General features: G+C 41.6%; 1 protein-coding gene across 1 annotated transcript in view; it reads right to left on the bottom strand.

The window, feature by feature from the left end:
• The window catches only part of LRMDA (leucine rich melanocyte differentiation associated), a 1,120,399-nt gene that overhangs the window by 700,698 nt on the left and 393,562 nt on the right, over window positions 1-26,139 (bottom strand). The window lies entirely within an intron of this gene.

Here is a 26,139-nt window from a genome sequence, read left to right as displayed (position 1 = left end):
TATGCCTAGGTCTTTCATCTATTTGGAATGAGTATTTGTATACGGTGAAAGTTAAGGGTCCAACTTAATTCTTTTGCTTGTAGATGTCTAATTTCTCCAACACCATTTGTTATACAAAATGTCGTTGGCACTCTTGTCAAAATATATTTGACCGGGGGTCGGCACTGTGATGTACCAGGTAACAGCACCACCTGTAATGTCAACATCCCATTTGAACGCTGGCTCTTGTCCCAGCTGTTCCATTCCAATCCAGCTCCCTGCTAACAGCCTGGGAAAAGCAGCAGAAGATGGTCCAAGTGTTTGGGAACCTGCCACCCATATGGGAGACCCATAAGAAGCTTCTGGCTCCCAGCTTTTCGGCCTGGCTTAGCCTTGGCCATTGTGGCCATTTTGGGAAGGAACCAGTTGTTTCCTTCCCAAAATATGTCACTCCCTCTCTCTCTGTAACAATGATTTTCAAATAGATAAATAAATCTTTAAAAAACAAAAGAACAATTCATGTCTTTATAAACAAATAAAAACCATTTGACCATGTACACAAGCATTTATCTCTGAGCTCTCTGCTTGACTTCACTGATCTGTATCTCTGTATTTATACCAGTGCCACGCCATCTTGATCACTGTTGCTTAGTAAATGTTTTGAAATCAGTTTCCAAACTGTTTTTGCTATTCATTCAGGGTCCCTTGAATCTCCCTATAATTTTAGTATTTTTTTTCTATTTCTTTCTCCCAAATGCCCTTGTGATTGTGATAGGTGTTAATCTACACTGGACCTGTGCCCTGCACAGTACTAACATTTTAATTGAATCAAATATCCCAATCTGTGTTCATAGGATGTTGTTCCACTTATTTGTATCTTTGCTTTCTTTCAGCACTGTTGTACAGTTATCAGAGTACAAGTCTTTCAATGCTTGGTTAGTGATTCCCAAGTATTTTATTATTTTGGTGCCTTTATAAGTAGGTTTCTTCTACTGTGGGTTTTGTTGCTGCTGTTTCTGCTTTTGCTTCTACTCCACACTTCAAAAGGTGCTTTCACAGTCATGTTAAACATACTATTTGATGCTCAAGAAAGATTTGTGCAGTGAATGAAACATTGACCAAATGAATGAATTTGTCTCTAAGCGACCTGTGTGGGAATGTTAAAAGGGCTAAGGTTGTTTCTTTCTTTGCAGCACTCTGACAACTCTGACTTGTTCCTTTCAGTTACACTGAAAAAAGACCTTATGAGCCTCAAGCCTCAACTTCCGATTTGCTGACATTGATGAAAAGAATTTTGCCAAATGCAATAGAAACAAGCTTAAACCTATGATGCTTCTCATTATACCTAAGAAGTCCTTTATCAACTTCTGTCTTTTGACGTTTCTTGATTATTTGTTCACTCTTCACTTTTCTTAATAAGCCCTCCTCATCCTTTAACTATTTTGAATAGTTGGTAAGAATTTACTTGCTTAGCTGTGTGGAATCTGACTATTTTTGAATTTAAGAAGAGAAACTCGCATCTTAAACCAATAAATACACAAAAACAAATAAGAAGTGAAGCAATCTCACGCAGTTTTGTCGTCTGATTGTGCCTTTGAGATCCTAAGGGGTAAACTCCTTAGGGAGATCAGCAAAGCATGTCATTAGTGTTGATATGAAACATTGGGGGTAAGCCCCCAAACTGTAACTATATTTGTACACACCAAATTGCTATGAACGATTGATTACCCAGACAGATTAAAAGAAATTTTAAACATGAAAATTCTGCTATTACCATTTCCTCCTACTTCCAGTTTCTCCCTCTCTGCCCCCATGTGGTTCTTTTATTTATGGATGCAATGCAAGAAGCCCTTGCCCATTATCTTTTCCCTCTATCACGTTACACAAAATACATTGGCACAGATCTCCCCATGACACACAGCTTAAAAAAAAACAAAAACCAACTAGATGTGTCAGATGCCTGCACTCAAGAACTCAAAATCAAAGAAAATGTCAATGGTACAATTCATGGCCTAGTTCTTGGTTAAAATCCCTGAGCAGTCTAACTGGCATCATGGCCTTCTCCAAAGACAAGAGGTCAGGACCTGGCCTCATCGCTACAATTAGAAAACCCCAACTTCGGGTGGGAAGTGAGCCTGAGATGGTCGCAGGCAGAGGAGAGTCGGGGAAGCTGCGGGAGCATGGGATTCACTGCCAGCGTATCATGACAGCCAGGAGAAAGCTGAAGAGTGGGAGTTTTTGAAACAAATGCCAGTTAAATGATCCATTCAGTTATACTTGATATGTCTGGTATAATATAGCTTGTTCCAGATGTCAAATAATATTGCCAAACCATGCTCACTAATGTGAACACCACTGTTGCTGATAAGCCTAAGCGTTGCTGAATTTGTGCAACAGCCACCCATCTGCAAACAAAATGCTGCATTAAAATTTTTAAAAAGCCTGTGGCTCATAATTTAAGCCGACAGAGGGACTGACTGAAAAATGTAATTTATTAAAAGCAGTTTTCCTCTGAGAAACTTTTTTTTCAAAAATAATATTTCACATTTACACCTTTAAGTTAAATTCAATTTTATACAAAAATTATAGTAATTGTCCTTTGCCTAACATGAACGTTATAATTATACTTTCAGCACTGCTGCATTTGAGCACCCAGCCAAAAGAAAAGTCGGTTGGGAGGAACAGAGCTGCCGCATTTGGCGTGACCCCTTTAAACACACAGCTCTAAAATAGCCATTGTTGATAAAATTCATAAAGAGCTGCATATGTACATCCAAACTCCCCTTTCCATTTGATATATATGAAAATGCAATTTACTGTATGTCAAATGAAAAATGCAGTTTTCAAATGCACTGACAACAGGTGCGAGTTAAATGATCAGACGCTATTTGTTACCTAGTCTCTAACTCTCATTTGCAGCAAGATAAATTGCATTTTAGGAGAGCAGTGCGATCTAAGGGGTCTTGACATGTTTTTATTGATTTGCATAGGTTATATGCATGTATTCCTGTTTGTAGGCAAATAGTGCCACAAGTAAATTCAAGGCGCCGTGCCTGTGTTTCAAGAAAATTGGAGTCATCACGGGGGAGCCAAGATGGAGTGAGCTTGGGTAAAAGAGACACATCCAGCCTGCTGGAATCTCAGAACCTCTATTAAGATTTATAGGCTGTAGGATTCTTTTGGGCTTCAACATTATTCTTAGTAAACCCTTTCTGTCTTCTGTTGTTTATAAAAACTGGCAGCTTTAGCAAAGACAGAAGCTTAAGTTGTAGGTAGCACAATTTAACATAATAGTTCTCGCCTGTCCTCCAAATAGCCTAATGCTGATTTTGCAAAAGGAAAAGAGAAAGGGGGAAGAAAAGCCACAGGAAATCACAGACCATAGGCTGCCGCTCTGACACGGATGGATTTGGCTGTCACTACAGAAAAGCACTGGTGAAATTTGATTATATTTCTAATGTCAAAATTTACTAACTTTTTAGACTCCGGGGTTCCATTTCTCATTTGATTTTTCATTTTGTTATCTCAGCACCATCAGGCCCATCACTGAGAGTAATGCACCAATTAGCCCAGGGAGTCACTCACTCAGAGGGGACTTTTTCATCCACAGGGGTTTCCTCTCTCGGCTGCCACTACCACAGCCACACTGGGCCTTTCCTCGTATTCCAGACTCACATGCCTCTGGCCACCACCTCCACTCCCACCTCAGCCCAGAGCACCCGGTGAGTCTGAACACTGACAAAGGCAGGGCTGGCCTGACAATGTCCCCTCTGCAACTGTCTTATTTGAACTTTTAGATGATTTATTGCTTCACCTGCTTAAACCTGAGGGACTCACAAGCTTAACTGATGTCCTCACTTGATCTGAACTTCTAGTCCCTACCATGCCTAGCCTGTGCCTTGCCTATTGAAGGGATGTGATAACAAATATTTTAATATGATGCATAATGAGCACTATCTTCATTCCTGGATTTATAGTTCCTTTTAAAAACTATTTCATTTATTCCATTTCTTTGAGACAAAGAGAAAGACAGAACTCCCAGATGCTGGTTTACTGCTCAAGGGCTGTGATCTGGGAACTCAATCTGTACTTCCCATGTAGTTGACAGGAACACACCACTTAAGCCATCATGGCCACTACTGACTCCAGGGTGCACATCAATAGAAAGATGGGATTAAAAGCAGAGCTGGGACTCAAACCGGGGCATTCCAACATGGGATGTAGGAATTCCAAGCAGTGTCTTAACAAACACCTGCCCCAATCTGTATTTTCAAGGTCCCACTCTAGGCATTTTCTCCTCTGAACCTTACAGCAGGGGTGCGTATCCAGCATCATCGTCACTCTCACTCCTCCCACTCCGTGTTGATGGACTAGCCCAGTTCCACAGAGGTTCAGGGTGGAGCTGTCACCCAAACTCAGCAGCCCAGCCTGAGCCTCTCCCCACTCCATAGCCCACACTCACCACATAGCCCCCCTTTCCTTCAGGCAGGCACTCAACTCTGGCCTCCTATGCCACCTTCTAACTGAGAAAACACATTATCTGTCTACCCATTGATATACACATCTTTATTGTAGGGAATTACATGCACTGAGTTGAGGACCTGAAAACATGACCAGAGCTTATCTAGTAGCTAGGTCCCAAATGGTCAAGAATCACGTCTTATTTGTTCCCTGTACTCATTCATTCTCTTCAAACACTTATGAAAGTCTCTTGATTCCTGACATTTTTTCCAAGCCCATGGAAACAAAGATGAACAAGATAGGATCCCTCCCAAATAGAGCTCACAGTCCAGAGCTGTGGCTCCTTTAACATGGTCCAATCTACAGTGGACAGGGGGACTCCTGACTTACATGGGCTCACACACCTGTATGCTTCTTTCCAGAACACAAACATCCTAAAGCCACATTTAACCCTACCACATACAATGCCCTCAGATATTGTCTACCTTTTTATTTCATTTATTTATAAGGTGGCATTTGCAAAGCTCTGTACTGACTTTACCAAAAACTAGTGGATTACGACCCAGTTTCAAAGTCACTCATCTAATGAGACTGTGAAAACATAAGAGAGGAAATCCATAAACACCTTCTATAAAGAACCACACAGCAAATGGTTTAGGCTTTGTGGGACAAGTGGTAAAATCAAGAATATTGTACACGGCTTAAAAAGAAAATATTTTTCTATGTAATTTTTACTTATGAATTAAAATCATTACAATAATTATATATAGGTTTTATTTAATATTGGCTTAACAGTGAAAAGAATAGAATTTATGGACAATGAAGTTTGAATTCCATGTAATTTTTACCTGTCACAATGTAATATTCTTTTGATTGTTTTCAGGCATTTAAAAGTTGGCTGATGTATATAGGCAAAAAGGCAATGAACCAGACATAGAACCAAGCCCAGATGTAGAGCCAGATAAATTTTTGATAACCTCACCATTTCAATTATTTCTGTTATAATGCTAGGAACCAGAAAAAAATGTGGGTCTCTGAGTAAGTGAGGGATTTTAAATTTAACTCTCAACTGGCTACGAGTGTGGCTCATGATTTCCACTGTCAATGAGTCCTCAGGGGGAGAGCAGTGCACTGGCTCCCAGCCTCCAAGCCCAGAGCTAGCTGCATCATATCCATCTAAGCAGTGACAGGGCCTGGCTGGGAAGATCTAGGGCAAGAGACCCAGACCAACTCTGCAAAAAGTAAACCCACACTATTCCAGAAGCACCAGGAAATATGGCAATTCATTCCATTTCTCCTTCACTGTGCAGGTTACCAAAAAGTGCCAAGCCCCAAGCTCCCTCTGTTTTGGCCTCGACACTGATAACCTTGGTGTCTGGATGTGACAGTTACTGAGCTATAGTCGCTTAGAATAGAACAAAATGTACCAAGAAACTCCATGTAGAGGAAGTCTGTGCTGCAACAGCAGGGTGTGAAAAGCTAGTGGAAAGTGTACATTATCCTTTAACTCTGTTTTTCCATGAGCACACAGAAGCCCCTTCATATTAAGCAAGAAGACAACCCACCCCACCCAGCATTTCTACAAACATATCTCCCCTCTGTGCACACTGGGCCAAGAGCCCAAACAGCCACAAGGAACAGCAGGGTTCTCAAAGTTTGGGCAGCAGCATGTGGTGACCACAATCCAAGCCGCGGGCCCCAGGAGTGTCCTGTGTTGACCATGTGTGTATGTTCTTGCTGAGGGCAACCATCCCCACACAGACAAACATGGCATTCCAGAGTTCAGGTTGTATTTATGTTCTACAGTAAAACGTAGGAAGCACAAAGCAACCCACAGCTTCCGGGGCCACACGCGCAACACTTGCCAGTTGAGAGGCAAGGATGAGAACGCACCCGTCACGTAAGCGTGTTATCTTCTCATACTGGGAAGGCTTTTCGGCCAAGAGCATCATCTCTCGAAAGATCTCTCCACATTAGTGAAAACCATTCTACTCTTTCCTTTAAAATGAAGGCCCAGCACCCTGGCTGCTGAACTCTGCGGGACATGCACCCCAAGGCCGAGAGTGTCCGAGTACTATCCCAAAGTCCTGGCAATGTTAGCAGTTACAGCACAGATGGATCCCTAGGCTAGCAGACATGGCAGTCTTTAAACTAAAGCACACACAAATAAACACAGTCAAACTCCACATACCAAATCAAAGCAGATGCAGATGGCTGTGACAGTCAAGAAGGAAATGTACCAAGTTAAACAAGAGGTTACCGGTAGATACTTTGTATTCCAAAATGACTTACTACACAGTTTCTCACTTCTGCCTTAAGGTACTCAAGTTCTTAATAATGCATATTTTGTGGGAAGAAAAGGAACAACTATAAAATTGTATGTTATTTTGTTCTTCATAGTTCATTAATAACAAAATAAAGCAATATCTTGCTCCTCACTTACAGTTTTGTTGCTTTCTTGTTACTTTTTCCTCTCTAGTAGAAACCAAAAATGAACAGATATATGCACGCACACACCCACACACACACACACTTAAAACAGACACAGCTTCACAGATCCAATGCTCCTGGCACTAAGATTTAAGGAATAGGTAACTCCTAAGTGATAACACTATGAAGAAAACTTATCATTCAATTAGTCATAACACTCATAATAATTGTATAGTAATTTTCAGAGTTCAGAAAATGCTTTCAGCTGGGCCCAAACTATGACTAAAGCATTACCGCCTTTATTTAACAGACTAGGCAAATGTGGTTACCAAAGAGAGTGCTTCCTGTTCTTCAGTGCAGGACAGGGGGCTGAAGAATCAAGATCAGAAGTCAGGGCACAAAGATCTGTAAGTATATGCAGGCCAAGACCTGGCAAGTAAAAGGAAAAAAGAAGCAAGGGAAAGAAGTAGAATTGGATGAGACAGGTAGAGTTAATGAAGTTAATGAAGGTAGAGTTAATGAAGTTTTGTCAATAGGAATAAAAGTTTCTGGACAACTGAAACCAGAAAATAAACTGGAACACATTGTTAAAAGTTGCATGCACCCTAAGGAAGCAGAATTGGAAGGTAACTCAGTCATAGACACTGGATTCCTCCTAGGGAATAGACCTAGAAGGTACCAAGGTCAAAAGTCATAAAGCTTCCCATTCTCCTGTAGCCCCAGATAATCTGTAGGTAGCAGGCAGGGTGATCAGGAAGTCAGGGCCACTGTAGGATTGGGAGAAAAGGAAAAATACGAGGTTGCCTGCTCTAGCTTTGGCCTCAATGCTGGTATGATGTTACGAGTGTACAGGGAGTTGGTCTGTCTCATACCCTCTGCATCCTAGCCTGCCCTTACTTCTAAGGAAAAAGAAGTGTATTCAGCAGAATCACAGCACATGTACTTTGTTTGTGCTTATTAAATAAAAAGAAAGGATCACCTTCAACTATATTAATGATGGACTGGTGGATGAAGGATGCCTGTGAAAATTCACAACATCTGTTTGCTCCACTCTCTTCTCAGCATGCTGCACCTATTTCTCATGCTTAATGATGCTCAGCCACTCTGCAAGTTTTACGAACAAATGTGTGTTTAGCCACATTCATCATTCTGAATGAGCGTTCTTGATGAAGCCTCCACTGGCCTGTTTCGCTCTTTCTGCTACACTTTAACAAATGACAACTGCTCTGCGTATTTTTCATTTGTTAAAAATAAAAAGCTAAGTGAAGGATGGGCCTGGAGCACTTTTTCCCTGTCCCTTTGACTCCCCCAGAACCTTCAGCACACCATCCATTGTACTTCGCCACCACACCCAGCACTGAAGCAGGCACACAGGAGAGCTTGCCGAGAATCTTGGGTTTAGGACCAGCACTGTGGTACGAGGTCATGCTGTCCCACCCACTAGAATCCTCTATCAGCAATGGCTTCTTCCTCATGTCTCTCACCACCTACCATTCATGGCATTTAAAACCTATGAAATATTTCTAAAAGTTCATAGAAAATAGAATCAAAAGAAAACTTTATGTCAATAACAAAAAATGTTGAACCCCATATACTTCAATAAGTTCATGAAAATGCATATTATGAAAAGCTTCAAGGATTTCAAAATTTTTATACCAAAACAAGTATTTTTTTTTTAATTTATTTGAAAGGCAATGTGACAGAGATAGGGAGAAACAAAGAAAGTTCTTCCATTTGCTGGTCCACACCCCAAATGCCCACAACAGCCATAGCTAGGCCAGGCCAAAGCCAGGAACCACAATCTCCATTCAGTTCTTCCATTTGGGTGTAGGGACTCAACTACTCGACCATCATTGACTTCCTTCCTAGGCACATTAGCGGGACTTTGACAGGAAGCAGAGTAGCCAGAAATCAAACCAGGCACTCTAATATGGGATGCAGGCATCCCAAGCAGTGACTTAGCCTGCTGTGCCAAAATGCCTACCCTGAAACTTATCTGTTAACTCCATTTTCCATGAACCTTTCAAAGTGACTACATATAATGATCACAGAATAGGAACCAAATCAATACGTGTTGGACTCATGGCAGTATCTCTCTCCAGGTCTCCAGAAGAAAGCCAAGATGCTGTCTTCATTCTGACAAACAAGGCAATATTTGGGTTATCACAAACTTTGGCTAAACCAAGAGGCTCCATGTTTTCATACCTGAAAAACCTGAACTCATAAAGTGAATGTCCCACAAAAATCAGGTCAAGCTGAGTAGATTCCAAGAGTTCAAAATGGCAAAAATATTATACCATGTTAAGAAATAATCTTTCAGAATTTATTTTCAAGTGATTGTTTTTACTCTGATCATTTAATTAGCAGCATGAAAATTTAAAAAAAGATGTTTTGTCTATTAAATATTCAGAATCATTGGAAATCAGTTTAAATTCTATTTATAAGATGATACGTTTTTCTCTGTATTTGCAATGTTGAATATTGTATTAGTATTTGTATTGCATTTGACTCAGCATGCATTGCAAAGCAAGGTACAAATGAAATAATCATATTACATACTCAATAAAGCTATACTGTCACATCACTAGTTTTAACACAAAGGTTTCTGACTTTTTACTTCCTAATAATGTTAGAGACATGTGAAAAGGAGAATGTTTCAGTCATCATATTTAGTTGCCTCTTCTACTTTTAACACAAAATGCCCCTTCAGTCACTATACTTTTTTTTATATACATTTCATTTACTGAACTGTAAATATATTTCAATCCAGTTTAAAAACAAACCTCTGGGATCAAATACGAAAAGCCTCCATGGCATACCTCTTCGGCAACAAAGAAACCTTAGCAGATATAGTTAAGTAATGGTTCTGGGGCCAGCTTTGTGATGCAGCAAGTAAAGCTGCCTCCTGAGATGCCAGTATCTCATATGGGCGTTGGTTTGAGTCCTGGCTGCTTCACTTCCAATCCAGCTCCCTGCTTAAGTGCCTGGGAAAGCAGTGGAGGATAGCCCAAGTACTGGGGCCCCTGCACCTATGTGAGAGACCTAGAAGAAGCTCTTGGCTCCTGGCTTTGAAACTGACCAGATCCAGTCATTGTGGCTATTTGGAGAGTGAACCGTTGGATGGAAGATTTCTCTCTCTCTCTCTCTCCCCCCACCCCCTTCACTCTCTCTCTCTCTGCCTTTCAAATAAATATTTTTTAAAAAGAAATAAGTGGTTTTAAGTATAACAATTCAGAAATATTGGGGCTGGTGCTTTGGCACAGTGGATTAAGCTGCCATCTGCAGAGCTGGCATCCTATATGGGTGTTGGTTCGAATCCTGGCTGCTCCACTTCTGATCTAGCTCCATGCCAATGGCCTGGGAAATCAGTGGAAGATGGCCCAAGTGCTTAGACTGCTGCACTCACCTTGGAGACCTGGATGAAGCTCCTGGCTCCTGGGCTTTGGCTTGGCCTAGCCCAGGCTACTGTGGCCATTTGGGGAGTAAATCAGCAAATGAAAGAACTCTCTCTCTCTCTCTCTCCCTCCCTCCCTCCCTCCCTCCCTCTCTTTCTCTCTTTCTCTCTTTCTCTCCCTCTCCCTCCCTCTAACTCTGCCTTTCAAATAAGTAAAAACACTTTTCAAAAAATCAGGAAATCTTAACCAGAAATCTATCAGCATTACCCAAGTATCTACTAAGTGCAGATAGCCACAGTCCACAAAGGGACCCTTAGAATTCTTGAGCCCTCAAACCCTTATGTGTTTCAAGCTTGGTTGGACAGAGAGTAAGAAATATGAGTGACAAAGAAATTAAACTTGAGCTGGAACTACTTTGTCCACTCTGAGTTTTTCATATAGTGAAACTAAATATACGGCAATTGTTATATAGACAAGCATGTAAAAATATTTGGCATTTCAAACAAGACCTTCACACTTGAAAAATTGTTGGGTGCAAATATTCTTCAATGAGCCACTCAACGCCTACATCCTCCATCAACACCTCCCTATCCACTCCAGGCATGGACAATAACATCTCTGAAATACACAAAGACTAATCACCTGTACTATACAATTCAACCCCACCTAAAACTCATGGATACTTTATTCTTTTCACAATTAGATTATGGGCTTACCAAGCTTGGGATACCATCTGACACATCTGCTATAACTCCCTAGTTAGTCACATTCAGTACTATCCTGAGCACTAAGACATCTACCAGTATCTCTATGAATATCAGTGTATTTATATGGATTTCCATACACTGATTTACTACATTTTATGTACCCATTGAGTCCATGTTAAGTGTGAACTCACATCTTTATTCATTCTTTCTGCACATATTAGTTAAACACTCTCCTCTTGCTTGAAAAATGAGAGATAAAGGTAAAAAAAAATTCCTCCATATTATAATTTAACTTAGAAAAATGTGCTTAAATATCTACTGTAGACAATATCATTAAAGAATTAGAATAGAAAAACACAGGAGTTGAAGAGAAAGACAAGATCAGAAACAACAGACTCCACTAAAAAAGCATGGCATTTGGGTCAATTCTTTAAGGTCAGGAAGGCAGGGAGAAGTATACACAAGAACTTCCAGGCATGGGAAATAATGAGTAAAATTACAAAGGCTGAAAGGCAAGACGCTCACTTCTGCACAGAACCAAAGGTTTCTCTTTTTAAAAACATAAAACTCAGCCTAGCCTTGAAAAACCGGTTGAGAAAATCCAATGGTCTACCAGAGCGACCACTTTCTTAAATTCCCATCACCATACTTACTGCTGTTTAGCAACAAGAGAAATACCACGTGCATTTCCCCAGAGGCACAGAGTCTTAGGGGACAAGCCAAAAAGCTACATTTTCTCTTCTGAATCCTCCTGAACTCAGAACTTGAATTCCTTGACCTGAATGGTTTGAAACTCGGGCTTTGCCTTTGTGTGAACTTCCCTGGTTTCCTTACAGAGAACTTAGCACCAGGCATCACCTCCAGTTCTCTTGAGTTCCATAACATGTACCAGCTGCCCCAGACTTCTCCGTAGCTGCATCAATTTATCAAAAGTCAAGGCATGTTTTTTTTTTCCCCCAAAGATTTTTCTTTCTCCTATTGGAGAAACAAACCTTTGAAATAGCCTCCTATTCTACCTCAGACATAGCTCCCATCCTGGAGACCAAAAGAAACCCTGTCCTCAGACCTCAGTTTTTATTAAGCAAGTCACCCTGATCCCCTGCACCAACAGTGTTCCTTATTTTCCTTATTCAGCCTAAGTTCCATCGTCTAAGAGACACCATGCTACGTCTGCACTGAGATGATGGGTGCCGCCTGTAAAAGGCCCCCATCTGCAACAGCAGGACGTCATCTCAACCAAAACCCAGCCCCCAACTATACCAGCACTTTGACTAATACATCCGAAAGTGTTCAACTACTGGAACTCATCATCTCTTATTTCTAAGCACTTGATTGCAACAAAAGCCCAAAAACAAAGAACCAAAGCAATAGACAGTCCTAAAAGACTAAGACGATCACTCAGTTTAATCCCCTCATTTTATGGCTGATACAACTGAGGCCCTAAGAAGAAAAACAACTTCTTTGAAAGCATAGAACTTTTAGTAGCTCAAGTTGGACTGAAATCTAGGTTTCTGGCTCCTAGCTTACTTCTCCCACTACTACGTGCTGTTTACCAATCTTCTGAAAGGTGGGAGAACTGCAAGACGAGCAGTGTGGCCGTACAAGGGGCTCTATCACATAGATGCCCATGTCCTAATCTCAAGGATCTGTGAATGTTACTTCATATGGAAAAGAACTTTGCAGACATGATTAAGCTAAGGGTCTGAGATGCGGAAATTATCTTGGATTATCCAGGTGGCTTCAATATAATGAAAAGGGTCCTTTGAAGAAGAGGGGGAGCAAATGTAACAGAAGAAGGCAATGTGTTAATGAAAACAGAGTAATGGCTGTGAAGTGGAGGAAGGGCCCACAAAACAAGGTGGTCACTAGAAACGTCCGAAAGCATCAAACAGATTTTCTTCACAGAGCCGCTTCACTTCTTGATTTAGCCCTCTACAACTCATTTTAAACTTTTCTTAAAATATTCTGTTGTTGCTTTTTGAAAGGCAGAGAGAGAGAGAGAGATCGAGAAGTCAAGATCTTCCGTCTGCTGGTTCACTCCCCAAACAGCCACATCAGTCAAGGCTGGGCCAGGCCAAAGTTAGGAGCCCAGAACTCCACCAGGGTCTCCCATATGGGCAGCAAGAGCCCAACCACTTGGGCTACCTTCCACAGCTTTCCCAGGTGCACTAGCAGGGAGCTGGACCAGCAGCAGATGCCAGAACTTGAACCAGTACTCTGATACAGGATGCCAGCAATGCAAGCAGCAGCTTGATTCACTGTGCCATAAAAAGAGCATTTTGAGAGACCAGCATTGTGGCTAAGCAGATCAGGTCTCTGTGTATAACGCTCTGTGTACGAACCCATATGGGCACCAGTTAGAGTACTGGTTGCTTCACTTCCGATCCAGCTCCCTGCTGATGCCCTGAGAGAGAGGCAGGGGAAAGCTCAAATGTTTGGACCCCTATACCTACATGGGAGACCTGGATGAAGCTCTGGGATCTTGGCTTCAGCCTGGTTCAGCCCTGGCTGTTGTGGCCACCTGGGGAATGAACTAGTGGATGGAGGAGCTCTAACTCTTCCAAATAAATAAATAAATCTAAAGACAGACAGGGAGGGAGGGAGGGAGGAAAATTTTGAACTTCTGAGGTCCAGAACTTCAGGAGAATAATTTGTATTAAGCTGCTAAGTTTGTAGGAAGTTTTCACACTGGAAATAGAAAACCAATACGCTTTGGTACATAGAAACTAGGTGCTGTTATAATGATTATCTAAAAATGTAGAAGCAGTTAGGGAATCAGATAACAGGTAGAAGCTAGAAGAAATTGGAGGGGCATGAGAGAAGCAATATATGGTTTGAAAAGACTGTTAACTATTGATAATAATAACTACACTAGTAAGGACTGAGAACAAAGGAATGTAAAGACAATCCTGTGGTAAATGATACTGCCTAAATCATCATAAACATACTGCCGATAGAGGCATGGATGCTAAATGTACTAGGGAGGCTCAAAAGGAAACAAGGAACAAGTTATCAGACACCAAAAGAAAGGGGATCATTGTGATGTATCAGTAGAAATATTAGCTGAATTGTGCCATGTGGTTATAATGAAAAAATAACTTGCAAGCAGAGAAGTTGGATGTTCAGCTGAGGATACTTCCAAGAAAAGTATTGAAGATGCAGCCTGGTTTCTTCTTGCTGCTTATAGTAAATTGCAAAAAGAAAAATTGAGGGAAAAACTGTTAATCTAAAAGAATGAACCAGGCCTTGATATGGGGAATTATCAGTCTGTTTAGAAAGGATGCTAAAATTAGGAGGTTCACAACAAAGAGGATGTTCTCTAGAGAAAGCCAAGGGCATAAATGCACAACCTCTGGAAAGTGCCTCAAAAGGATCACAAGACCAGGGTATTCACTCACACAGAGAGCTTTTAGAAGAGATTAGACATGTGACGCATGAGTCTCCTCAACCACTTCAACAAAAACCAGGAAAAAAAAAAAAGGATTATCCAGAAAGATCTACGGAAGACTCTCTTATCTTAGGGAATGAAGCACCATGACAGAGATGCAAGACTGTAAGTTTTTGAGAGCATTATAGTGGCAGAAACACTGCTAGCTTAGTCTGAAAGGAAAAAGGAGAGGATGAAACGAAAGAAGGCAGTAAGATAATAACATTCTAGAAACAGGAAAAAGGTTGATTAGACGATTTTTGTCAAAATGTACAATCAACGTTTCATGAAAAAGGACAGAGGATGCAGGAGATAGAGCTTCGGGCCCAGAACCCAGAAGGCAGATCCTTAAGCCACAGAGGCTGCTTCCAGTTGTTCAAACATAATGGCATTTGTCCTACTGGATTTAAAAATTTCTAGAGACCAGTGACTTACTCCTGCTTCCTCTTTCTTTCTGTTTTCTGAACAGGAAGGTTTACTGGTCCCCTATGCCTGTCCCTCCATCGCATTTTGATAGCAGAGGAATTTGTTTCCACCTTTTTGCCTCCATGACAGAGAGTGATTTTTGTGCTACAACATATTACATTCAGGGCCTCACCCACACCTACTTCAGATTACAGAGTTATGGTATTCGGTGTTTTTGAGCTGATGAGACTTAGATTAGGTTTCAGACTTCAGGCTCTAAGAGCTGTGACTCCCAGGTACCTGGGGATGTAGTGAGTGTACTTTTCATGTAGGGATGATTCATGTGAATCTTTTGGGGGCACAGGCAGAATTGTGGTGTTAGCCCACTAAGCTTATTGCAAATTGATGCAGTAGCAATAGGCAACCAACTAATCCAAGTAGGCAGAGAACAGGCAATCAAGGAAGGAAGAGGATCTCACCACAATACTCTTATTTACAGAGATATCACAGTCTTGGAAAGTAGCAATGAGCAGCAAGCACACTATGCCCTCTCACCCATATGAGGAGAGACCCTGAAACAAGAGATCTTTTTTTTATAGTACCTTTCAGGATCTACTATCTGGATACACTACACCAATGAAACTTTTCTCTTTCTTCTATCAGTCAGGTGTTCCCAACATTCAAAATAGTGATAATCACTTTTTCAGATTAAAATTAGGAAGTAATAATCTATTTTGTGTTAGTTTCAGGTGCAAGAGGCTGGCTTGGAGATTCCAAACCTAGGTTTCCAAATCAATATTCTAGAGACATTTCAGTAGTTTACAGGGAAAATGGAAAATATAACTTAGAGTAAGATTGCTATAGCAAATCTGTGGTATGTGGTCACTGCGGTTAGCCAGCAAACTAGAGAGTGTATTGATGTACATGGGATCCTAGAATCAAAGCTCACAAAAACACAGGTACCTGGACACAAGGCCCACATCCCCAACACACACACAGTCTGTTGACATTAGCAAGAGACACAGGGTCAACTCCAGCACACCAAAGCCAACTGACAGTTGTCTCTACCGCCAAAGTATCTGCTGGGTTCCTGGAGCTTCACACAGCCCATTTTGCTTACAACAGCCCCTCAGAAGAGGGTAAATAAGGAAATGGAAATTTAAAGGGAATATGTACATTTTTTCAAGAAAATTTTTAACAGGGAAGTGGCTGGGCTAAGATCTCTAATTGTTTTGCCATACTACCAAATAATTACATCCAGTGAAAATGGATCAGAGAACAATCATGCTGAGAAGAGAAAGGAGAGAAGCCTTATGAGTGGACACTTGAGGTTAAACAGAGAATTCTGTAGGCAAGAACAAAGAGAAATTATTTTCATGGTGAAGTAAACCAAGCAAAGTAGGAACACAAGCATACAAAAGATATTTCCCAGCAGCAAAAAGTTTAGCCTGTGCAAAAATGCCTGTATTCAGTGTCAATTCAACATGTATTTCTTTTTCAGGCCAAGTGCTGAGCAAAGGATCAAGCAGAATTTAACACCTGTGAGACAGGATCCCCACCACCAAAGAAGATAAAAGCCAGGGAAAGAATAAACTGATTCATTAATTTATCTGAATCTTTCTTCTGGAAAGATAGTTCATGAATGCCTCACATGTGATATTAACATATTCTAAAGAAGCAACAGGAGCAAATAAATCTATTTTCTTCTTTAAAAAGATATAACTTATCTTGAAGGCTGCTTGCAAACACCAGAATAGGTTAAAAAATAAAGTAGGGGATGGGTGGGGTGGGGTGGTGCTGTGGCATAGCAGGTAAAGCTGCCTCCAACAGTGCTGGCATCCCATATGGGCACTGGTTCAAGACCTGACTGCTCCACTTCCACACTTGATCTTAGCCAAAAAACTGAGAAGCGATTACTGTTCCTCTTCCAATCTACCTCCCTGCTATGGTCTGGGAAAGCAGTGGAAGATGGCCCAAGTGCTTGGGTCCTTGCACCTGCGTAGGAGACCCGGAAGAGGCTCCTGGCTTCGGATCGGCCCAGCTCCAACCACTGTGGCCATTTGGGGAGTGAACCAGCAGATGAAGGACCTCTCTGCCTCTATCTCTGTCTCTACCTCTCTGTAAATGTGCCTTTCAAATAAAGAAATAAATCTTAAAAAGGAAAATAAAAAATAAAGCAGAAAAGTGACTTAGTTTGCTTTTCAAAAGACAAGAATGTTTCCTTTATTTCTCCTTGAGGAATACTGTTTAAAAGCCTCACGTGTTGGGATTGGGAGTAACGGAGAGAAGCTGCAGGGCTGCTGAAATCCCATCCACATCCAGATGCTGTTTTGAGAACAGTTCAGGAGGGCACAGGGGCTTTGGGATGTGCTGCGCTTGGTGCCACTCAAAGACTTCAAGCACCAGACTGCTGCGGTCAACTGTCGGGGTGCCTCCGAGGTAGGAGGTGGAAGACAGCGACCTCCCCGGTACTCACCACAGATTTCTGCGGGTGTCCTGGACACTCACCTCCTGCGAAGGACTCAGCTGACTGTCTACAGAACCTTTTGGCTCAAGAGACCTTCCAAGGCCGTCCACATGACCAGGACTAATTCTCACATCTCACTCCACGGCTCCAGGTATCCCAGAGTCCCTAAACAGAACTAATGCATCCTCCACCTTGACCAGCTGTCCTGCCTCCAAAGCATGCAGGCTGAATGGCAGGACCGGCTGACCCCAAAAGGCTTCTCATAGGCCCACGTTTCCACGACTCCACATCTCACTTATCCGGCTGAGTAAATTACTGTAAGAAATACCTCCTTCAAAGACCTGTAATAAAAAGAGATTCAAGAGGACAACGCCGAAGTGGAGCAGCATTCATGAGGACTCTGGGATGAAAATTCCCAGTCAGCCTTAATGCTGGAGAATTTACTTTAGGATGTAAAAATAACACGTACTGCTATATTTCTTCACTTTATTTGCTCTCCTCTGCAGAGATTACTGCTGTGTGCGCAGCGTCGTAAGAGTGGAGAAGGTCAGGTTGACAAAACTTCTTGGTGGGGAATAATCTTTAGTTCTCCAAATATATATGCCTTGCAACTTCCAGGCCACAAAAGCAAACTGGTTTGGAAAATGCCAACTCCCATCTCCAAGGAAATTCAATAACTTCCAAATGGCTCAAGATCGCATTCGTGTGGTTATAATAAACCATTAAAAACATTAAGGAACAATTCAGATTGAAAGAGCTTTCGAGGTTGTTAATTTTTTTGTTCTTCCAAGTTTTGGCAGAGACAGTATAAACCTTGGTGAACAGAATGCCTGCTAAGGAAAATAGCAAAATTATAAAATTAGATGTGACTGAACTTGCTATTCACTTACAGCAACTCCTCAAGAAAAATGATACTTAGGCACGCAGCAAGAAGGTATGTCTTTGCTTGTGGAAGACCATTCACTGGTTTTCAGGTTTGAGATTGTTTGTGATGGTTTGAAACAATCACACTTTGTCTGCCCCCGGGGAGCAGGGTCCTCTCAAACCAAACACGGAAACAAAACAGCTGGAAAGTTTGAGGGGGGAAAGTATGGGGCCCACCAGGAGTGCTGTTCAACACAGCGGTCTCAAGTCTGTATTTCAAAGCCAGAAATGAAAACGAGGCTGAGGAGTGGGCAAGCAAAGTCACTGGGCTCCCCCCAAGTAACAGGCCGTCCACAATGCCAGCTCCCCTACTGCAATTCCAGCAAAGTACAAAGCACTCCAGAGAGCTTCAGCCCATCCCAGCATTCAGGCCTCACTGCAGAATGTTACAACAGCTGGAACTCCAAAGATCACCATCTTTCAGACCTCATATGAAGCCACAGCATGATAAACAAATTCAATAAAATTACGAATTGGCAAACTGTTTGCAACAAATGTTATTTCCTGGATAACAAGATGGATAACGTACATTCTGCAACATATGCGAGGAATTATTGAAAACAGATGTAAATGTTCTCCAACTCAAGTCTGTCTCTGGCACTGATCTGAATACGCTGATTTTACACTCAGCTTTACAGCAGTGCCCTGGAGTGTCTCTGCCGGGACCCGTTGTGCTGAACCCAGGACACCACAGGGAGAGGCTTCTGCTGTCCTCCCCTATTTCATAAAACTTGAGATGGGAAGGGTGTTTATTCCAAAAGCCCATCCAGAAGACAACGAATAAAGCGTGACCTGTCTTATTCAAAAGCAAAAGCAAGGATGAGCTACAGAGACAGGATGACACTTTCTTACATTTAAAGGACTCCAGGTCTAAAAACCCTCTGCCAACACACCACACTTTTCATGACACCCTCCCTTCAACAACCCGAGCCCTGGCCCCTTAGCCAAGCGCCACATCCACAGTAGGCCCTCTGTCTGTGTCTCTGGTACCCCCACCCACCTGCCTAGGTGGCAAAAGCAGCCGGGTCACCACATCCTACCTGCTGCACAACCAGATTTCTCTAACTGTAAGGAAAACAGTTTCCTGAGCACACACAAAAACACGCAATGTGCAATCATCACATTTTGGAAATGGGGGCCCAGAGAGGTATTTTCCATGAAAAGTAATTTACATTTTTTAGCTACAAATGCATCTTTTCTTCTCAGAAGAATCATCTGTACAACAGATTTGTATCTGAAAATAGAAGGCCGGATTTAAGCAAAAATGATCTCAGGGGATCATCTACAGCAATACAAAAAAGTAATTCTCTGCCAAAATTATACAGGGTACTCACAAGAGATATTTTTCAAATATGACCACTAAACATATAAAACACATAAATGAAACAGAATTAATACAAACCAAAAATTCTATAGCTAATTAAAGAGTTGTGGAATGTCAGACAAAACATCAGAATAAAATTCTTGAGAGCTTAAAAATTATAGAAATGTCAAAATCCATACATTTCATATTAAAAAGAGTAACTTGTGCTTTTGCAAGGACTGGCCTCTCTAGTTTATTTAAATATGCTACAAATGTACTGGGCACTGTAGTTAATTCTCTAAAATTCCCAGATTGTGTTAATCTGCTCACATACACAATTGTTACCGTGACTCTAGTAGATGCAAGTTGAATTTTAAAACTTTAAAAACAATAGTTCAAAGGAAACAGCTCCACAAGCCCAGAATCATAAAACCAATTAGCAGTGGCAGCCCCAGCAAGATGTCTGAACATGGACAATGACCTAGATCATTTGCAAACCTAACTTCAAAGGGGTCAAGGGTCATTTTTAATTATTCTATCTAAAAATAATCAGCAATTCAAATGTGTGTGTGTGTGTGTGTATGAACAAGCAAAAAGGTAAAAAGCACAGAGCTCCAGGCCACGGGTTAAGATATGTAGGTTCTCAGCACCAGACCTGCACTTAACTAGCAATAGACATTAGGCAATTTATTAAGCTTTTTGAGGTCTCAGTTTCACCATCTGTGAAACAAGAGTTATACCAAAAATTCTCCTAGGAGTCCTTGTAGCTTCAACATCCAAAAGGTAGCAAATAAATCACACCAGAATTAAGCAAGAGTCACCCCCTAATAATTTTTGAGGAGGTCAAATTCCACCTACATTATAAGAATGAACTAAGAAGCACTTCTGAGGCCCCCAGAAGCCACACGGCACTTTTTCTTCTCCTGGAAGATAGAAAATAAGCTCCATTTTATAGACTAGAAAGGGAACCGGAGACAGAGAAAGTCCCACCTCTATTTGTCTTGACTTTGACGTTCCACAGGCAGCCACTGTTTATGTTGGCTGTCATCCTTTGATTTCCACTATAGTTTGCAGCACGGGGGTCACAGGGTAACCTCTGCCTTCAAGAGTCTTATGAGCTCTCAACCCCCAGGCCAACAGTGCCTATGTATCTGGCGGGCTTTCTCTGACAGTTTCCAGCACTTGGCAAGAGAAGATCGAAAAGATGCAGAATAATGTCAACTCGAATAGTAATCTGTTAGGTGAATGGTTCTGTTGCTTACTACACAAGAGTAGGTTATGGTTTCATATATCATGTTCAATGTGCAATAGATATTTTTTTCAACCATTCATATTAAACTGGTGTAAATGTTTTTATTCCTTGCCACATTTCTGGGTGGTAAGCTCAGGCTCTCCCAGGAATTTGTTTGCTTTAAAATGCCATGCATCTCCAGGCAGCCTTAGTTCATAAAAAATGGGCACGTCTCCTAAATGAATTTCCCCTTTTTTGCAGTTAATAACTAACCAACACAGCAGAAATACACCATGTGTGAAGCCCTGTTTGCTATAGGTGGTAAATCACGTGCCTCAGGTCCTGTAATTCATTCTGAATACTGTAACTCCATTCAATGGAACATGCTTTTCCCTGAGCTGGAACACATTAATACCAAACAAACTTCTTGAGGAGCTGGATTCCAAAGCAGCAAAAGCGAGCAAATGCATTTATTCGGAGGGAATAAGCGAGGGGAGGGGGAGGATTTTTAGGGTAGACTCACACCAAAACCTTTGATGACCCTCTGTGGCCCTTGCCCTCAGAGCAGCCTGCAGGAATGGGCCATGGTCTGGGCAATGTCAGCTCTTGCCTCTTGGGCCTTCCAACCTTGTGTTCCACTCTTCTTTCCAGGCTTTGCCACGTACTAAAGAGTACAGCTAGCCAGTGGAAAACTCATTTCCGTAGTTGTCAGTTGATAATGGAGGTGTGAGGTCTATACATCTCCTCAAAACAGCTTCCTGGTTATGGGAGCTCTTGGGTCAAAACCACCTGCTCATCATGCAGGTGAACGTCTTAAGTAGTCCCTTTGTCAGCCCCTACCTATCAAACATAAACTCCACTTCTGCAATGGAAAACCTTTAAACTGCACAAACCAGTGGCAAAGTTTCCACACTCCTCCACTGGATGGCAAAAGTTCCAAGACTGCCCTCTACCCAGAGCCAATTTTCTAGCCCTTCAACGCCTCTTGCCAAACTTTCAGAAGCAGGGGAGTGAAGATTTATGGTTGCTGAGAGGGAATAGGTTGGGAATAAAGGGGAACTCATGTCTGAAGTACCTCTAAAACACTAGCAGGAATATCTGGTTCTCTCTCCCTTGCCTAAGAGAATGACCCAAAAGAGTATGAATCCTATACCGATGTTAGGCCCTTCCAAGTCTTCCAAAGTCCTTGAGATAAGTACTCAGCAAATGTCTTCTGTAAAGGTCCACAGAAATATGTTTGACCTTGTGAGTGTCTGGTGCAGTCAACCTTGCCAACTATACCATGAAATCAGCCATAGCACAGACAGTAGATAAAGAATTTATTGTGTTCCAATGAAACTTTACTCAGACACTGGGCCACATTGCTGACCTCTGATGTAGACCATCACTGTCCCTCAAGAAGGTAACTTAAATTTTTCTAATAGCCACATTAAAAAGGTAAAAAGAAATTGGTAGAATGCCTTATTTAATACATCCAAAATACCATTTCAACCTGTAAACAAAACAAAAGATTATGGATGGAGATATTTTATATTTTTTTCTAGTAAGTCATGGGTGTGTATTTTATAGTTATGGAACATCTCCAGCAGCCACATTTTAAGTGTTCAACAGTCACACGTGGCTACTAGTGGCTGCCATATTTGAAAGTACAGTCTAGACCCACTATGTCCTTGCCTGTTTTAAGAGCCTTGTGGAGACACAGTTGAAGTCCTCCTGACTACTGGAGGGCAACTTGCATCATCTCATTTGGAGACTGATCCCAAGTCACCAATACTTCAAGGATATGAGCAGAACCAACACAATTACTTCCAACCCAACTGCTGCAGAAATAAGTGCAGAGGAATCATTACTGATCCCTGGCACATCGAAGAGGACCTTTTCATTTGTTAAAAAAGAAAAAAGTAAGAGAAAATGAAATACATTTGAGGAGCCAATCAACTACCAAAAGCATCTTCAAAAAATATACACATACATATCTGCTTCAATTACACTTCCTCTACCCTCATTCTACTCATCAGAATCTCATGGTACAGACTCAAAATACGTTCCTCTTTGATCTATAAGTAACTCCTTCCTACTGCCTTTAAAAGCAAACTCTTATTTATAAAGCACATCTTTAATTTTGACAAATATTCAGGAAAAGTCAACCTTATCAGCACTAAGGCCCTCGAATAATGGCACTTCCCCATTTCTGCTCCTATTGTTTGAACATAATCCTCCTCCCAAGACAAAGGTTTGTTTATCAGGATGGGAGGGGGCGGAGAGTTGAGAGAGCTTTCATGACAATTTTTATTGTAATAAAAAACCATCAAGACATTCGCTTTTTTCCCTTCTGTTTTCAACTTGCACAAGTTTCTTTTAAAAGCATTTTCTAAAATGTGCCTAAAGTAATCTTTTCCACAGGGAAACACAAACCCAACAAAACAGTCCTTTGTTTCAACTCATACTGAACAAACAGAAAATAGAAATACCTGGCACAAGGTCCCGTGCTGAAGGAAGTTGGGGAAGCCAAACCAACTTTCTCACAAGGCCCCTGCTTCACTCATGAGGGGACCTGAACTCCAGCTAATGGGTTTCAGCATGCCCTGCAAAAGCAGCCGCCATGATGTCATGAGTGCCAGCAGCCAGCATCGATAAAAGATCCCTCCCCAAGGGGACTCATAGAGGAAAGCCAGAGGTTCTGCTCTATCCCTGACAGGTTTGCACTCCGCAGTGATGCAGGCTGGAAAGAGCACTGGACTAGTAGTCAGGGACCTTCCGTCCCTCCAACTATTCAGGACTTGGCTCCCCTGCCACTTGTCAGGGAAGGTGAAAGCAGGGGTGGGCACCTTTGAAGGAGAAGGCAGTGGCGGCCTAAAAACTCTTTCAAAACTGAGAATCTGCAACTCTATGGCTCAGTAAGATCCAGCCCTTCAGGCCTGTGCTGTGGCACAATAGGCTAATCCTCTGCCTGTGATGCTGGCATCTTATATGGGTGCCAGTTCTAGTCCCTGCTGCTCCTCTTCTGATCCAGCTCTCTGCTATGTCCTGGGAAAGCAGCAAAAGATGGTCCAAGCACTTGGGCTCCTGCACTTGTGTGGGAGACCCAGAAGATCCTGGTTCCTGGCTTCAGATCAGCTCAGCTCCAGCCATTGAGGCCATTTGGGGAGTGAACCAGTGGATGGAAGACCTTTCTCTCTGACTCTCTTTATTACTTTCTATAACTCTACCTCTCAAATAAGCAAATAAAATCTTTAAAAAAAAAGATCTAGTCCAAAGAGACACTATCACCTGATTCAACCACCTAACTCTGTTTCCTCATCAGTAAGTGACAACAACAATCTCTACCTGGAAGGATTGTTGTATATAATAGGTACTCCACTTGTGACAGTAATTACATATCAGTCTGAGAAATAGCCTGATGAGACAGGATGGCCCGCAAGGGCTATCTGGGGGAGACACCAGTGACAGTTGGCCCTATAGCCCTTACCCCACTGAGCCCACCTTCCATGGCCCATGGGGTATGAAGGCATGTTTTCTAGGCATCTGAAAAAAAATGTTTTATCAAATAAAACAGAATACACAAAAAGAAACATCCCTTCCAGTTCTTCAGATAAACCACGCTGTGATTTGTTCAACCATCATCACAAACCCAAGCACCAATAAACCACCTTTACTGGGGTCTTCTTTAAAACACCAAGCAGATAGTCTGCTTTCTCTCTACCACACTCTTCACCTCTGTGTCTTTTCACGTTTCCCTACATTAACGTGGGATATATTTTTCCTCCTATACCTATTTATCTCCTCCTCTTGCTTCATGGCTAAATTCAAATCCCAATTACAACAAAGTAACTTTCCTGAGCATGCCTAGCATATAATATTTCACGCCCATTCATTTCTATAGTTCTCTTGGGTATCACATGATTTAATATTAAAATAATAGAGCTGGAAAGAACATGGGTCATCTAGTCAAACTTGATGGATAAGGAGAGAACATCTTCAGTTAGCATCCTATAAGAAAGATGATGATCCAAATTTAGACAACAGAAATGCATTGGAGATTCCACCATTGTGCCATTGAAACTTCTTTATGTGACAACAAAATGTGGTTCCTATAACTCCTAGGCAGGGTATCCATGGCTCCTCTAGGTTGAATTCTGATCTTGCATCCTCTTCCAGAGCAGAACCATGTCAAAGAGCTTGCCTCCTTCATAGTCTATGTCTACAATACTTAACAATGACTGTCACATCCTAAGGAGTCAATGTATTTTGATGAATAAATGATGAATATGATCCTACCACCATTGAAAAGAAAACATGAGTAGATCACTATGTAACACAGGTCAAATGTTCTCTTCCCAGTTTGTGCAATCACGAGTTAAAACTTCTTACAGACTTCTCAGGGTTATTTCAGCTAAAAATCTATATGCTTAGGAACTACAGTACTGCCATGTTTGCCCATGGCTTTATGAAGGCAGAAAAACTAATTGGGCAGAGAAAAAGAAAACAAATATACGGAGACAACTGAGAGGAGCTTCACAACACCTCTGAGATTACAGAGAGAACTGTGGCTCCAGAGAGCTTTCTGGTTTCTCATTCCAGTCCTGCATGAGTCCTGGCTAATACATCCAACATTGGGAATTCATAAAAGGACATGGAATTTTACATCATTTCAACAAATTCTAATTTTCACTTTTTTGGACTTCTTTCTGTTCCTTACAACCTGAAGTTGGCTAAGGCTACAGCCTTGTTTAGAATATATAAGGAGTCTTCAAGAAGATCATAGGAAGTATGCATTATGAACTAAAACATGTAAGACCTGTGCTATTCTTTGACAACTGTTTGCTCCCATGGACCTCATGCAGATGTTTAAACCCTAAAGTTGTGGCTGGTGGTGCTAGGAGGGTAGAGTATTGATCCAATCACAGTGTTTAGGAGATGAGGCTAGTGGGAGGTCCTTCGATCACTGTAGGGTGCCCTAGGAAGATGGTGTTCCCGAGAGGCTTGGTTATATGAGCTTTAGTTGAGTCTAGCTGCTTGTTCTCTCTACTACCTGGCTCACAAATGACCCTTCTTCTCCAAGTGTTCCACGATCCACTGCTCTCATCAGATACCAAACCAATGAGCCCACCTTATCTTGTTCTGTGAACCTCCAAAACCAGGAGTCAAAGAAAACCTCCTTCCTTCCTCAGTAGCCTATGTTAGGTGTTTTGTTATCATACTGAAAAGCTGACCAATAGGGATTTTGAAAAGATTTTGAACCAAAAGGAACTTCTTTCAATCCATTTTCCATGTACTTTTTGAAGTCCCCTCTTGTGCCAGAACAAAAGAACAAGATCCCCTCTTGGAACTCCCAGATCATGCCACCAATCTTTTCCCTTCTACTGCTTTAGAAAAATTATCAAAGTCTTCTTTTCAAAGCAAAAAACAG

Source organism: Lepus europaeus, chromosome 17, assembly GCF_033115175.1.
Source record: "Lepus europaeus isolate LE1 chromosome 17, mLepTim1.pri, whole genome shotgun sequence".
In the NCBI taxonomy this organism is placed as follows: Eukaryota; Metazoa; Chordata; class Mammalia; order Lagomorpha; family Leporidae; genus Lepus; species Lepus europaeus.
The sequence above is the reverse complement of the archived record's forward strand: the minus strand, read 5'-3'. Positions and strand labels throughout refer to the sequence as shown.